The 14,637-nt window shown below is 49.3% G+C and overlaps 1 non-coding gene across 1 annotated transcript; it reads right to left on the reverse strand.

The window, feature by feature from the left end:
- Positions 1-2,840: 2,840 nt before the first annotated feature.
- Positions 2,841-2,914, reverse strand: Trnat-ggu (transfer RNA threonine (anticodon GGU)). The gene has a single exon. It is a non-coding gene; the product is annotated as a tRNA-Thr (tRNA).
- Positions 2,915-14,637: the final 11,723 nt, after the last annotated feature.

The following is a 14,637-nucleotide window of genomic DNA, read 5'->3' on the forward strand; positions in this document are numbered from 1 at the left end:
CGTTTAAGATCTGTGGAGAGTCGCTAAGTACTCTGGTTGCCAAACACTGGGAAAGTGTACAGTGCGTAATTTCCGATCCATTTTAAGAAAGCTAGTTTCTCACGCACCTCAATGTTTATGACGTCATATCTCCTAAATTGTCTATAGTTCAAATGGCTCTGAGCACTATGGAACGTAACATCTGAGGTCATCGGTCCCCTAAAACTACTTAAACCTAACTAACCTAAGGACATCACACACATCCATGCCCGAAGCAGGATTCGAACCTGCGACCGTAGACGTCGCGTGGTTCGGGACTGAAGCGCCTAACAGCTCGGCCATCGCGGTCGGCAATCTGTCTGTGGTAGAGTGAAATAATTTTGCTGGTAAGTTCAGTTGTATATGTGTATACTCTCTGCAAAACGGGTTGCGAATACAGTTCGCAGTAAAGGAGTAATAAATTAAAACGCCATGCATGAGCAGCGAATATGTACGAAGCGATAAACTACTTCGTTTTCGTTATTTTGTGGGGAGAATCAATGAAAAAATGTTTAGAAAAGCTTTGAAATTATACATAGAGTTAGTTGGAAGTTGCTAAGCGTTTTCATTCTCAAATTCTGGATAAATATAGCTTGGGTAATGTGTGCACCCTGAGTTCCTTGGCTGAAGATATGTACACAGCCTGTAGCTTCAATATTTGTCTACTTGTGTTAATCTCTAACATAATATTATACCTCTTAATGAGTAGCTACTGACAGCATTTTAATTTTTAAATTCGGTCAATAGATGAATAAAATGTAGAAATTAAGATTTTTGTTGCCCCTTGTAATTTATTAGATAGGCAACGTGCTGCTGATGCTGCATTAACGTTTCAGCCATCTAGTAACGTACTCTTGGATTATTCAAATCTGTGTCATCTCTCGTCGGTTAACAGTAAGGGTGATGGAAACTTTATACATTACTGTCCATTAAAATTGCTACACCACGAAGATGACAAGCTACAGACGCGAAATTTAACCGACAGGAAGAAGATGCTGTGATATGCAAATGATTAGCTTCTCAGAGCATTCACACAAGGTTGACGCCGGTGGCGACACCTACAACATGCTGACATGAGGAAAGTTTCCAACCGATTTCTCATACACAAACAGCAGTTGACCGGCGCTGCCTGGTGAAACGTTGTTGTGATGCCTCGTGTAAGGAGGAGAAATGCGTTCCATCACGTTTCCGACTTTGATAAAGGTCGGATTGTAGCCTATCGCGATTGCCGTTTATCGTATCGTGACATTTCTGCTCGCATTGGTCGAGATCGAATGACTGTTAGCAGAATATGGAATCGGTGGGTTCAGGAGGGTAATACGGAACGCCGTGCTGGATCCCAACGGCCTCGTATCACTAGCAGTTCAGATGACAGGCATCTTATCCGTATGGCTCTAACTGATCGTGCAGTCACGTCTAGATCCGTGAGCCAACAGATGGGGACGTTTGCAAGACAACAACCATCTGCACGAACAGTTCGAAGACGTTTGCAGCAGATATTGACTATCAGCTCGGAGACCGTGGCTGCGGTTACGCTTGACGCTGCATCACAGACAGGAGCGCCTGCGATGGTGTACTCAACGACGAACCTGGGAGCACGAATGGCAAAACGTCATTTTTTCGGATGAATCCAGGTTCTGTTTGCAGCATCATGATGGTCGCGTCCGTGTTTGGCGACATCTCGGTGAATGCACATTGCAAGCGTGTATTCGTCATCGCCATACTGGCGTATCATCCGGCGTGATGGTATGGCGTGCCATTGGTTACACGTCTCGATCACCTCTAGGTCGCATTGACGCACTTTGAACAGTGGACGTTACGTTTCAGATGTGGCTCTTCCTTTCATTCGATCCCTACGAAACCCCACATTTCAGCAGGATAATGCACGACCGCATGTTGCAGGTCCTGTACGGGCCTTTCTGGCTACAGAAAGTGTTCGACTGCTGACCTGGCCAGCACATTTTCCAGATCTCTCACCAATTGAAAACGTCTGGTCAATGGTGGCCGAGCGACTGGCTCGTCACAATACGGCGGTCACTACTCCTGATGAACTGTGATATCGTGTTGAAGCTGCATGGGCAGCTGTACCTGTACAGGCCATCCGAGCTCTGTTTGACTCAATGCGCAGGCGTATCAAGGCCGTTATTACGGCCAGAAGTGGTTGTTCTGGGTACTGATTTCTCAGGATCTATGCAACCAAATTGCGTAAAAATGTAATCACATGTCAGTTCTAGTACAATATATTTGTCCAATGAATACCCCCGGGGGGGGGGGGGGGAATTTGGGGGTGAGGCCTCTGTGCCTCCCTCTCCCCACAACCGAACAGTCGCCTTAACCAACATCAGGCAGCCTCGGAAGTGTACCGTCGTTTCCTCTGCCTCAATCTTATTGACATTAGGACTGTCTTCAGCGATGAGCAGCGCATCCTACTCAGCCCTCATAACCAGCGAAGACGTGTTCGGAGACGCCCCGGAACGTCACCCGCCATACGGCCCGACAACCAGGACTGATAATGGTCTGGGGTGTCGTTTCTTTTCATAGCAGAAACCCCTTTGGTCGTCATACGCGGCTCCTTTACAGCACAACGGTACGTCCACTGCTCGTCGTGTTGTCCTTCATGGCAAGACGTCCTGGGTTTACATTTCAGCGAGATAATGTACGCCAGTACACGGTGAGACTTTCTACTGCTTGTATGAAGCTGGTATCTGTACAGTTATCATTGGTGATCTTGCACCTCTCGAAGAATGAAGTTATAATGAAATCTAGACCTTTCGCTGCTTACAGGCGTTGATAAATATCAACGGGGACAGTTGGAAAATGTGTGCCCCGACCGGGACTCGAACCCGGGACTTCCTGCTTACCTGGCAGACGCTCTTTCCGACTGAGCCACCGAGGACACAGACGATACTGCGACTGCATGATCTCTGGCACGCTCCCCGTGAGACGCACTTACTGTCCACACACAACATTTGCAGTGCCCCTCCCCACTAATTTCTCGCGGCAGTCAATCTACCGATTCCCGTAAGAGTTTCAGCAATGTGGGTGCATCCGCACTGAATAGGATCATTGGCCGGTAAGCCTTACCTATATGAAAATGGTATCTGTTCTTTCCGGCCGGCCGGAGTGTCCAAGCGGTTCTAGGCGCCACAGTCTGGAACTGCGCGACCGCTACGGTGGCAGGTTCGAATCCTGCCTCGGGCATGGATGTGTGTGATGTCCTTAGGTTAGTTAGGTTTAAATAGTTCTAAGTTCTAGGGGACTGATGACGTCAGAAGGTAAGTCCGGTAGTGCTCAGAGCCATTTAAACCATTTTGTTCTTTCAGACATATCGCACTATCGTCTGTGTCCTCCGTGGCTCAGTTCGATAGAGCGTCTGCCATGTAAGCAGGAGATCTGGGGTTCGAGTCCCGTGCGGGGCACACATTTTCAATTGTCCCCGTTGATATTTATCAACGCCTGTAAGCAGCGAAAGGTCTAGATTTCATCATAGCTTCATATTGCTACTGCTCGTCTTCGTGCTTGCCAAATTCTCTCTTGGCCAGCAAGGTCGCTGGATTTCTCCGCAACTCAGAACGTACCGAATATAATGGGCAGGATGCCCTCTCTAGGTCGGGATTTTGACGATCGAACGCGCTTTTTGGTCAGATTACGCCACGATATCTTTTAGGAGGAAATCCAACAACTCCATCAATCAATTTCAAGCCGAATAACTTCTTGCATGAGAGCCAGAGGAGGCCCAACGCGTTGCCAACTTACTCAATTTGTGAAGCTCTTTCTCTTGAATAAGTCATCCAGTTTTTCTGAAACTATAAGCAGATATTTGTCTGTACATGTACATCACACCTACATATTCCATCCTATTCGGATAATTCCTTCGTCACGCGTCTTTTTTTTTTTTTTTCACAGCCGGCTGGTGTGGCCATGCGGTTCTAGGCGCTTCAGTCTGGAACCGCGTGACCGCTACTGTCGCAGGTTCGAATCCTGCCTCGGGCATGGATGTGTGTGATGTCTTTAGGTTAGTTAGGTTTAAGTAGTTCTAAGTTCTAGGGGACTGATGACCACAGAAGTTAAGTGCTCAGAGCCATTTAAACCGTTTTTTTTTTTTTTTTTTTTCACACAGCGTAAATACTTCTGTGAAAATTTGCGAAACTTGCATATACGCATAAGGGGCCTTTTAGATATGTTCGATATAGTTTTATATTCTCCCGTTGTTCAGAGCTGTACACCCAAGAAAACACGAACAAAACGAGTATTTTAGAGAATCGAATAACAATTCTGTCGCGAGTATTATGCTAACATATAGGTGAGACCAGTACTCGATATACTCGAAATCTCATTTCTTTGCTTTCGTGGCCATATTTTCGGGAGGTTACGAACTTTTTACGGGAGTGTAGTTGCGGAAAAAAGTCGGTCCTTAGAAATGCACATCATAGGACAGTATTGTACATTCATTGGTTAAAACTACACTCCTGGAAATGGAAAAAAGAACACATTGACACCGGTGTGTCAGACCCACCATACATGCTCCCTACACTGCGAGAGGGCTGTACAAGCAATGATCACACGCACGGCACAGCGGACACACCAGGAACCGCGGTGTTGGCCGTCGAATGGCGCTAGCTGCGCAGCATTTGTGCACCGCCGCCGTCAGTGTCAGCCAGTTTGCCGTGGCATACGGAGCTCCATCGCAGTCTTTAACACTGGTAGCATGCCGCGACAGCGTGGACGTGAACCGTATGTGCAGTTGACGGACTTTGAGCGAGGGCGTATAGTGGGCATGCGGGAGGCCGGGTGGACGTACCGCCGAATTGCTCAACACGTGGGGCGTGAGGTCTCCACAGTACATCGATGTTGTCGCCAGTGGTCGGCGGAAGGTGCACGTGCCCGTCGACCTGGGACCGGACCGCAGCGACGCACGGATGCACGCCAAGACCGTAGGATCATACGCAGTGCCGTAGGGGACCGCACCGCCACTTCCCAGAAAATTAGGGACACTGTTGCTCCTGGGGTATCGGCGAGGACCATTCGCAACCGTCTCCATGAAGCTGGGCTACGGTCCCGCACACCGTTAGGCCGTCTTCCGCTCACGCCCCAACATCGTGCAGCCCGCCTCCAGTGGTGTCGCGACAGGCGTGAATGGAGGGACGAATGGAGACGTGTCGTCTTCAGCGATGAGAGTCGCTTCTGCCTCGGTGCCAATGATGGTCGTATGCGTGTTTGGCGCCGTGCAGGTGAGCGCCACAATCAGGACTGCATACGACCGAGGCACACAGGGCCAACACCCGGCATCACGGTGTGGGGAGCGATCTCCTACACTGGCCGTACACCACTGGTGATCGTCGAGGGGACACTGAATAGTGCACGGTACATCCAAACCGTCATCGAACCCATCGTTCTACCATTCCTAGACCGGCAAGGGAACTTGCTGTTCCAACAGGACAATGCACGTCCGCATGTATCCCGTGCCACCCAACGTGCTCTAGAAGGTGTAAGTCAACTACCCTGGCCAGCAAGATCTCCGGATCTGTCCCCCATTGAGCACGTTTGGGACTGGATGAAGCGTCGTCTCACGCGGTCTGCACGTCCAGCACGAACGCTGGTCCAACTGAGGCGCCAGGTGGAAATGGCATGGCAAGCCGTTCCACAGGACTACATCCAGCATCTCTACGATCGTCTCCATGGGAGAATAGCAGCCTGCATTGCTGCGAAAGGTGGATATACACTGTACTAGTGCCGATATTGTGCATGCTCTGTTGCCTGTGTCTATGTGCCTGTGGTTCTGTCAGTGTGATAATGTGATGTATCTGACCCCAGGAATGTGTCAATAAAGTTTCCCCTTCCTGGGACAATGAATTCACGGTGTTCTTATTTCAATTTCCAGGAGTGTATTTAATGATCCACTTGTACTGCTATTTGTTACGGCTTCGTTTTGGGAAGAATATTTCAACTGTCTAGTCTAGTCCAGAAATGGTAACGTGGTTGCACTGTGCAGCAGAGTTGCTCGCCTTGGTGTAGAGAAATTTCCCGTGCGATGGAATTTTCCACCTGGCGCGGACGGCTAGGTGCGGAGTGGCGGCGAAGTTAAATTAACGGGAAGGGATCTAGTTCCCCAGAGACGCCAGACGCCATAGACAGCAGTGGACGCATCAAGGCGAAGCCTCAACTGGAAGTTTCGCGCAGGAGCTCGAGGACAATGTTAACAGGTACCTCCTTTCTACTGCAGACCGCAGCTAACTGTTCCTCTTTCTGGTGTTATCTGTCTGTAAAAGCACAAATCTCTCTCTCTCTCTCTCTCTCTCTCTCTCTCTCTCTCTCTGTGTGTGTGTGTGTGTGTGTGTGTGTGTGTGTGTGTGTGTGTGTGTACGTGTGGGTGTGCGTGGGTGTGTTTTTTACAGTATATCTGGAACAACAGAATAAAATATTCTCGGTTTGCCAACTGAAACAACTGGTTATACAATCCACGAGATGGTAATTTTTGCATTTGTAATGGATTAGGAATGAGACATGGGCAGAAAAGATCAAACAAGTCAGAAAGGCATCATATTGATTTTATCATTAAGCTGCCCTTTCACAGTTTGTTCAGTGTGAGTACCGGAGACGTGGACGAGATGCTGCATCAAACAACGTGACCAACAGTTACTCGCAGCATTTCCAGTGGAATCTGGACAACGTGTTCCTGCCCTTTAGATCGAGTAGAGAGCGAACGTGTCTCGGTAATGGTATTCATTTACACTCATGCTCATAAATTAAGGATAATGCTGATCCATGGTGAAACAACGCTCTGGTGGGCGGCTTGCTGGTTTAAAGCACCTCTGGGTATGACCATGCGGTGCATTTGACCTGCGGTCGTCGCACGGTGGCGCTGGCAGCAGTCCACATACGCAGATGTGTGTTGGTGCATGTCAGAGTACGGTGCAGCGAGTAAGTGTGCAGACGTTTTCAGGCGTGCTAATGGTGACTGTATGTTGAAAATGGCTCAAAGAACACATATTGATGACGTTATGAGGGGTAGAATACTAGGGTGACTGGAGGCTGGTCAAACACAGCAGGTCGTAGCACGGGCCCTCCGTGTGCCACAAAGTGTGATCTCAAGATTATGTCAACGATTCCAGCAGGCAGGAAACGTGTCCAGGCGCTACAGTACGGGACGTCCACAGTGTACAACAACACAAGAAGACCGATATGTAACCCTCAGTGCCCGCAGACGGCCATGGAGTACTGCAGGTAGCCTTGCTCGGGACCTTACCGCAGCCACTGGAACAGCTCTCTCCAGACACACAGTCTACAGACAACTGAACAGACATGGATTTCATCGCCCGGAGACCTGCAAGGTGCATTCCACTGACCCCTGGTCACAGGAGAGCCCGTAAAGCCTGTTGTCCAGAACACAGTACATGGTCATTGGAAAAGTGGTCCCAGGTTATGTTCACGGTCGAGTCCAGGTACAGTCTGAACGGTGATTCTCGCCGGGTTTTCATCTGTAGTGAACCAGGAACCAGATAGCAACCACTTAATGTCCGTGAAAGGGACCTGTATGTAGGTCGTGGTTTGATGGTGTGGGGTGGGGTTATTATTGGTGCACGTTGATGGATGAAAACGCACGGCCCCACCGAGCTACCATCGTGGAGAAGTACCTTGAAACATACCATCGTGGAGAAGTACCTTGAAACAGAAGATATCAGGCGAATGGAATAGCCTGACTGTTCCCCGGACCTAAACCCCATCGAGCACGTCTGGGATGCTCTCGGTCGACGTATCGCTGCATTTGTTCAAACCCCTACGGGAGCTCCGACAGGCACTGGTACAAGAATGGGAGGCTATACCCCAGCAGCTGCTAGACCAGCTGATCCTGAGTATGCCAACCTGTTGTGCGGCCTGTGTACGTGCGCATGGTAATCATATCCCATATTTATGTCGGGGTACATGCGCAGGAAACACTGGTCTTTTGTAGCACAGGTGTTTCAGGACTGTTTTCTCAACTTATCACCAATACCGTGGACTTACAGATCTGTCTCGTGTGTGTTCCCTATGTGTCTATGCTATTTGCGCCAGTTATGTGTAGTACCACGTTGTGTGGCACCACATTCTGCAATTATCCTTAATTTATGAGCTTGAGTGTAGATATTCCCAGAGCCGAAAGTCACATGGGTTCAGGTCAGACCATACTGGAGGCCGTGCACCTCGAAAACCACCGGAGATAACACGTTCGTGGTAGGTTCCATTAAGCAGATCCTCCATTGGACGAGCGATATGAGGTGCTGCGCGGTCTTGCATGTAAAGAGTGGCTGCCAAATAGTTGCTCTCTTCCAAAGCAGGAATCACGTGATGTACAAAGAGGTCTCGATAACGTGCAGACGTCACCGTACACCTGAAAGCCCCTCTGGCTGTATTCTCTTCTAAGGAGAATGGACCGAGATTACAGATTCTTGCGAATCCTCACCACACAATCATACACGGCGAGTGCAATGGCTTTTTGTACACATCACGTGGTTAAACAGTGCCCCGAATTCGGGAGTTCTGTGTATTCACTGCGCCCTGTAGTGTAAAATGTGCATCGTCACTCCACAGCATAATTCCCAGCCACATGTCATCAACTTCGGTCCGTGCCAAAAACCGAAGACCAAACTTAGAACGTTGCTGCGGTTTATGAGGTTTCAGTTGCCCCACCGTGTGGCTGTTGTACGCATATCAGTGTAAGATAGATCGCAAAACTTTTCCTAATGTTATTTGCGCGAAGAATAATTCTCTTGACACTGCATGAACACAAGCACTGCATGGGGCACGTGGTACGTTGTCAGTTACAGCAACAACAACTTCTTGAAAAAGTTTTACCTGCACTTCTTCGCCGGCCGGGTTGCCTTAGCTGTTCTAGGCGCTACAGACTGCAACCACGCGACCGCTACGGTCGCAGGTTCGAATCCTGCCTCGGGCGTGGATGTGTGTGATGTCCTTATGTTGGTTAGGTTTAAGTAGTTCTAAGTTCTAGGGGACTCATGACCTCAGAAGTTAAGTCCCATAGTGCTCAGAGCCATTTGAACTATTTGCACTTCTTCCAGATACCCAAACCAGACTCACCTGTGTTGTCGGATTTCATTATCATTTCTTGAAATTTAATGACATGAGTGCTCTCCTCAGACCTTTCAGTCGGCGATTCTCTCTCAATGCAGTTTCACCAACGGCGCACGTCTCTGTTCTCGATTGCTATTACTGACTCACTCACCTTATGGCTTGCGTATCCATTACAGCCCAGTCTTATTTCTAGTACCTTCCGCCGCGGAAGTCGAACACGCGCCAGAACAAATGGACGTGGTCAGCTCATAGGGGGCTCCGCGTCCGCGGCGGCTCTCGCGCAGCGAGGGCGCCACCGCCACGCCACGTGCAGACAGCGGCCAATAGCCGCTCCCTCCGGTTTCTTATATAGGGACCCGCTCTGCCCTAGTCCAGTCCAACTCACCCCCCCCCCCCCTGAAATACCTTGGCTTCACCCTTCACCGACACCTCACCTGGACCCCTCATCTCCTGACCATCCAGCAGAAAGCCCATTCCCGCCTCCGCCTGCTGAAACTCCTGTCTGGCCGGACATGGGGATCGCATCCTTCTACCATCCTCCACACCTACAAATCCCTCATCCGTCCTATCCTCTCTTATGCCAGCGTCGCCTGGATCTCCGCCCCCACCCGCTTTTACAAGGCCCTCCAAATCCTTGAACGCCATGCGCTCCGCCTTGCCTTCCGTATCCGCCTTCCTTCCCCCACACGGCTCCTGTATGAACTGATCCCCTTCCCCCACCTCCTCCTGTTCCTCCAACATCTCCGCATCCTTTACATTGTCAGCAGGCTTGACCCCCCCCCCCACCCTCTGGTTGCCTCCTTCGTCTCCACCCCCCGCCTGTTGCCGCGCCTCTATCGCTGTATCCCTCCCTCTCTCCACCTCCACACCCTCCATCTCCTTCATCAGGGCAATTTCCAACGCCTCCCCCTTCTGGATGACGAACTTTGCCGTGACATCTACCGTTCCTTCCAACTGTAACCTGGCCTTGTTCCCCCCCCCCCCCTCCCCAGGGCCCCCTTTCTCCTCTTCTCTCCTTCTCCCAGAGCGGATTTTCCTCCATCCCCCCCTCCTCTGAGACCCTGCACCCCATACTTGCCTCTCTCCTTCCCACGTCCCTCCCTACCTGGCCCTCTTCCGCGCGCCCCCCCCCCCCCCGCTCATCTCCACCATCTCTTCCCCTCCCTCCCTTCTTCTGGTCTCCCTCATCTCCTAGCGTCTGGCAGATCCTCTGTATTGATCATCATCAGTGTGCCACATCAGTGTTGTGTTTCGTGCTGTTTCTCCTGTGCGTCAAGAGGTGTGATTTTAATTGTGTACTGCCTTGAGGTTCGCCGTCAGTGTTACGTTATGTGCTACGCCATCCGTCGATACCTTTATGCTCCATTCATACTGTGCCTTGAGTTCTTTTAATCGTCGCAGTGTGTGGCTTTTTGTGTGTGCTACTTTTCAACAGTTTTTTATCTCCATTTGACAGTCACCCCTTTTTTTGTCTATTGCCTTCCATGATGTTCCCCCTTTTATATATCTATGTTCACCTTATTTTCTCCTTTGCTGTTTTTTTTAAATGTCTTCTATTGTTTTGTTCTATGTCTTTCGGCTGAAGAGCAGCGCCTATGCTGCTGCCAGCCCGCCCCGATGGGGAATTGAAATACAATAAAAAAAAAAAGATAACCTAGTCCAGCCAGTCTGGTACTCGCTCTGGATTTCGTTTCTATCTCGGCGGTACTGCGTTCTGGTCGTTGCTCGTTGTTGACATTTGCCTGGCTCTGGTTCCGAGTGGATTTACGTTTGGTGTTTGGTGTTGTGCTTTCCACAAGCCGTCGTTGTTTATCTCTTCCTTGTTGTGTCGCTCATAGTCGGTCGTGGTCGGTTATTGTCAGCTGTCGTTGGTCTGTGGTCCGACTCGTCCTGTGTTTACCCGGTGGTGCGTGCTCCTCCGCCTGCGGCTTCCACGCCTGGCGGCTCCCATCCGCTGCCCAAGGCGTTCCCGCTGTTGGTTGTGGTTACTACAGTATTCGTATTACTTTTAATATGCTTTAAAAATGGTTCAAATGGCTCTGAGCACTATGGGACTTAACTTCTGAGGTCATCAGTCCCCTACAACTTAGAACTACTTAAACGTAACTAACCTAAGGACATCACACACATCCATGCTCGAGGCAGGAGTCGAACTTGCGACCCTAGCGGTCGCGCGGTTCCAGACTGTAGCGCCTAGAACCGCTCGGCCACCCTGGCCGAATATGCTTTAAGGGTAGACGGAAGGTAAGTGGGATTGAAAAATTCAATTTGTAGATTTTAGCACATTTGAAATGCCTGGTCTTTCCTGCGTGAAACAGTTTTTGTTTCATATAAATACGACAAATTTTTCGTGAGATATGATGGTTTTCCTGACGCATGATCTTTGCCCAAATGATCCTGACACTTCGTACAAGTACAGGAGAAGTGCCAGATATGACCACAAACATTATTTATATGCATTAGTAATGAATGAAATTGAACCCATATTTAGATACCTTGTTGTAGAAATGTCTTCATGGGAAAACCCAAAATTTAAATGAATGTGTGAATTCTGTCATTTGGAACCGGTTACCGAAAACTGTATTTCTTCAGCTTACAACCCTCAGATTTGGTGTTTATGATGCTGTTTTATGCTTCAGTGTCCGGCCCCGGTCAGCTTGACAGAATGTCAATCCTAAGGTCCCGGGTTCGATTCCCGACTGGGTCAGAGATTTTCTCCGCTCAGGGACTGGGTGTTCTGTTGTCCTAATCATCATCATTTCATCCCCATCGACGCGCAAGTAGCCGAAGTGGCGTCAACTCGAAAGACTTGCACCCGGCAAATGGTCTACCCTACGGGAGGCCCTAGCCACACGACATTTCATTTTTTCATGCTTCAATGATGGTGTAATTAGAAAACTGGATGTTTTGGAATTATTGGCGCAAATAGGTAAAGAATCGGCAAGGCAGATATTGCTAAATTAAAATACACAGAAGAAGCCAGGCAGAAGAGAAGATGGACCAAGAGAAGAAAAGAAGATCAGTATGATTCAGATGATGCTCAGTATGGTGGAGGAAAATATTAGTGCTAAGTAATTCTGATCAATTACTAGAATTGCAATATTATAGTTTAAATGGATTTTTCTCAAAACTACATTTTTTTACTTTCAGGTACCATTATTTGATAAACTAATGGGGTTCGAAACATGAAATTTGGTCAGTTTGTACTGCAGACGGTAGTAAGTTATTACAAGTAAATTGAGAACCATCAAAAATCAGAAACTGTTTTAAATAATTAATGTACCAAAAAAATTAAATTTTACTAGTGAAAGAATAAACTTTTTTTTCTTCAAAACCATAAGAGGTATTATGTTAATTTTACTTGTAAATTGAGGCATATATGTTATATATATATGCAGTAAAAATTTCATTGTTTTATCACTAATGGTTCTTTTGAAAAGTGTACCTATTTAAAGGGTAAAATAGCATTGGCAGAATAGGGATAAAAATTGCCTTCTGTCTCCCCTTAAACTCCGTTTTGTAACTGCGTAAGGACTGTGTTCTTTTTGTTTTTGATGTAATTGGCCGTTACTGGGACAATACACGAGGTTTCCGCAAACCGAGCTGAGCTGCGTACCTCGTATCTACACTCCTGGAAATGGAAAAAAGAACACATTGACACCGGTGTGTCAGACCCACCATACTTGCTCCGGACACTGCGAGAGGGCTGTACAAGCAATGATCACACGCACGGCACAGCGGACACACCAGGAACCGCGGTGTTGGATGTCGAATGGCGCTAGCTGCGCAGCATTTGTGCACCGCCGCCGTCAGTGTCAGCCAGTTTGCCGTGGCATACGGAGCTCCATCGCAGTCTTTAACACTGGTAGCATGCCGCGACAGCGTGGACGTGAACCGTATGTGCAGTTGACGGACTTTGAGCGAGGGCGTATAGTGGGCATGCGGGAGGCCGGGTGGACGTACCGCCGAATTGCTCAACACGTGGGGCGTGAGGTCTCCACAGTACATCGATGTTGTCGCCAGTGGTCGGCGGAAGGTGCACGTGCCCGTCGACCTGGGACCGGACCGCAGCGACGCACGGATGCACGCCAAGACCGTAGGATCCTACGCAGTGCCGTAGGGGACCGCACCGCCACTTCCCAGCAAATTAGGGACACTGTTGCTCCTGGGGTATCGGCGAGGACCATTCGCAACCGTCTCCATGAAGCTGGGCTACGGTCCCGCCCACCGTTAGGCCGTCTTCCGCTCACGCCCCAACATCGTGCAGCCCGCCTCCAGTGGTGTCGCGACAGGCGTGAATGGAGGGACGAATGGAGACGTGTCGTCTTCAGCGATGAGAGTCGCTTCTGCCTTGGTGCCAATGATGGTCGTATGCGTGTTTGGCGCCGTGCAGGTGAGCGCCACAATCAGGACTGCATACGACCGAGGCACACAGGGCCAGCACCCGGCATCATGGTGTGGGGAGCGATCTCCTACACTGGCCGTACACCACTGGTGATCGTCGAGGGGACACTGAATAGTGCACGGTACATCCAAACCGTCATCGAACCCATCGTTCTACCATTCCTAGACCGGCAAGGGAACTTGCTGTTCCAACAGGACAATGCACGTCCGCATGTATCCCGTGCCACCCAACGTGCTCTAGAAGGTGTAAGTCAACTACCCTGGCCAGCAAGATCTCCGGATCTGTCCCCCATTGAGCATGTTTGGGACTGGATGAAGCGTCGTCTCACGCGGTCTGCACGTCCAGCACGAACGCTGGTCCAACTGAGGCGCCAGGTGGAAATGGCATGGCAAGCCGTTCCACAGGACTACATCCAGCATCTCTACGATCGTCTCCATGGGAGAATAGCAGCCTGCATTGCTGCGAAAGGTGGATATACACTGTACTAGTGCCGACATTGTGCATGCTCTGTTGCCTGTGTCTATGTGCCTGTGGTTCTGTCAGTGTGATCATGTGATGTATCTGACCCCAGGAATGTGTCAATAAAGTTTCCCCTTCCTGGGACAATGAATTCACGGTGTTCTTATTTCAATTTCCAGGAGTGTAGCTGCAATCACACTATTGTTGTTGTGGTCTACAGTCCAGAGGCTGGTTTGACGCAGCTCTCCACGCTATTCTATGCTGTGCAAGCTTCTTCATCTCCCAGTACCTACTGCAACCTACATCCTTCTGAATCTGTTTAGTGTATTCATCTCTTGGCCTCCCTCTACGATTTTTACCCTCCGCGCTGCCCTCCAGTAGTAAATTGGTGATCCCTTGATGCCTCAGAATATGCCCTAGTAATCGATCCCTGCTAGAAAAGCAGTAGTGGACACCAGAAGATCCTGAGGAAGATCCCAGCAGAGGGGTCGAAACGTCGATCATTTTAGAAGAAATACGAAGCTGCCTAATAACCTAGAAGATTTCAAACTTCATTTACATTTTTATTTGTACGGATTTTTGCCGATCTCTTACACACATTTGGGTTAACTGACGACAACTTAGGTGGAAGTACTCCATCAATGTCGTCATCCCTGCTACGTCTCCAGTCAGCTGAAAAATGCATA

Source organism: Schistocerca nitens, chromosome 12 (assembly GCF_023898315.1).
Source record: "Schistocerca nitens isolate TAMUIC-IGC-003100 chromosome 12, iqSchNite1.1, whole genome shotgun sequence".
NCBI classification, from domain to species: Eukaryota; Metazoa; Arthropoda; class Insecta; order Orthoptera; family Acrididae; genus Schistocerca; species Schistocerca nitens.